This window comes from Penaeus japonicus, unplaced genomic scaffold (genome assembly GCF_977035675.1).
Source record: "Penaeus japonicus unplaced genomic scaffold, GWHDUDI00000001_assembly GWHDUDI00000039, whole genome shotgun sequence".
Classification (NCBI taxonomy): Eukaryota; Metazoa; Arthropoda; class Malacostraca; order Decapoda; family Penaeidae; genus Penaeus; species Penaeus japonicus.
The window spans coordinates 5,462,849-5,465,348 of NW_028234441.1; the positions used below are offsets into that span (position 1 = coordinate 5,462,849).

The 2,500-nt window shown below is 36.1% G+C and overlaps 1 long non-coding RNA gene across 1 annotated transcript; it reads left to right on the forward strand.

Moving 5' to 3' along the window:
- The first annotated feature begins 457 nt into the window (after positions 1–457).
- Positions 458–1,002, forward strand: LOC122259491 (uncharacterized). Its single transcript, XR_006223769.2, has one exon. It is a non-coding gene; the product is annotated as an uncharacterized LOC122259491 (long non-coding RNA).
- The last annotated feature ends 1,498 nt before the right edge of the window (positions 1,003–2,500 follow it).

Sequence of the window (2,500 nt, forward strand, 5' to 3'; positions counted from 1 at the left end):
GTGTGTGTGTACGGAATGTTTTTGTACTTGAATTTGATATTTCTATGATGTTCCTGACGTCATTTTTACGTTTTCACTAGCCATTTGGAGCAAAATATACAAGTGATTGTGAATTATTACTTTGATACCTTGATCCTGCAAACAGCAAGCACGGAAGAGTAACCCGATTCTCCTTCTCCAACAGATGCGTGTGTCTATCCTCCTGGTGGTCGCAATCATGATGGTGTGTCTGGTGGTGGGCTCGGCGGCTCCGCAGAGGCTCTTCTCGTGGTCGAAGTTCTTCAAGAGGAGGAACAGGCTCAGGCCCAGGGGCGGCAGAGGTCGCGGATGCACGGACGCAGGCCTCGGAATCGTGTCCTGCCGTTGATCTGTTGCTCTCGTGGAATCACCTCGGGTTAGCCACCAGGATAACCCGCGATGACTCCGTTCTTCGGGTGCCAAGAGGTCGCAGCCGGACATGAGGTCCCGGATTGGCTGTCGACCTCCCAAGGGACCTGGCCCTCCCGAGGACCTTCCTGTCGCAACCCCGTTTGTGGTGTACTTGTGGCTCAGTGACGCCGATTTGGCACACCGCGTCAGGAGCCTAGGAGGATGCCGGGCAAGGGCCGTCCCTATTCACATCTGCCACAAACAAAAGGAAGCGATCAAGGTCACCCTGAGCCTCGCGTAACCTCTAGATGCGGCCAGATGTGCACCGTCTTTATCCCTTGTGTATTGCTACTCTAATTCTAACATGTCTGAGTCGGCGTGAGATGCGGATGAGTTCTTGCTCTCGCCGGCCGGTGTAAGTCTAACTTTTTTGTCCATCCCTTGCGTCAAATTTACGTCTCATTTAGAAACTATAACTCATTCATCTAGGTCAGGTTTTACCTAGAAAGGTGTAATTCTTTTTTATAATGCTTTTATGATTATTTCATTTTCTATAAAATCAAATTGTCTTTTTTTTGTATAAATATTTGTTGTAACAATTAAAAATTGGAATTAAATACTCTTTGCATCATATACATGTATTTCATTATCCCGAGCATATTGCACAAACAATAGACCATATACTTCATAAGATCACGTTTGAGTAATAACCATTAAATGTTTATTTACATAACCAAGTAATGACAGAAAATGCATTGACATGTCAAAAACTGTGTATCGATATATAGGCTTGTGAATGTTCATGATGATGTAGAAAAAGCATCGAAGGTGACCTTTTGTCAGATAATTGTTTTTATCACAGAAATTTAATGATATAGAACATGTATAAAGTGATATTCAAAAGGAGATTAATAAGACGAAGATAAAAGTAGAAATAATGATAACCAAAACACGAAAAATAGCAAATAAGTTAGATACATGGTTCGTGTTTCTGTCGCTAGATGAACACTAAGATCAATCTGCTTTTGATAAACGTTTTGGAATGGAAACATGCAGCCGTCTCTAGAGAACACTGCACACTGCAACAGCCAAAACATCGTAAATAATAATTTTCTAGACTCTGCAATCATTTGCATTCACGTAAAAAATAATTTTCTAGACTCTGCAATCATTTGCATTCACGTATTAATTTACTATTAGTAATTGTAGTAATATCGTCATTGTTATCAATATTGAATACAACGATTAAGTAATGTTAATAACAACACTAACCATGATTATCATATATATATATATATATATATATATATATATATATATATATATATATATATATATATATATATATATATATGTATACATATATATATGATGATGATAATTACAGTAATGATAGTAATAATAATAATAGTCAGAGTAAGTCATGAAAGTGAAATTGATAATATTGCTAATAAATGTTGATAATGATAACAAGTAATGATTATATATTGAGGCCAATAATAATGCTAATGTTATGATGGTGAAGATAATGATGATGATAATAATGATGATGCTGATAATGATGACATGATAATGATAATGATGACATGGAAATTATAATGCTAACGATGATATGAAGATGATAATGTTGATGTTAATGATAACACCAATGATGTTAATAATGATGATAACAACGGCAGTGACAATGATGATGACTGAGAAGAAGCAACATTAAGAATAAAATGCACACACACACACACACACGCACACACACACGCACACACACACGCACACACACACACACACACACATATATATATATATATATATATATATATATATATATATATATATATATATATATATATATATATATATATATATATATATATATATATATATAACTTTCATTTATTAAATGGGATATTGTAGGACTTTCTGAAGTTAGGAGACTAGGCGAAGAGCAGAAATTACTAAATGATGGGCACTCATTATATTGGCGAGGTAAACCCTTGGATAGCAAACAAGAATCAGGAGTAGGTTTCACAAGCGACTCGAAAAGAATGTTAGGGAATTCTACAGTGTGAGCGAAAGAGTGGTTTCTGTAATACTGAAACTAAACAACAGATATAGCCTAAAAATTATCCAAGTG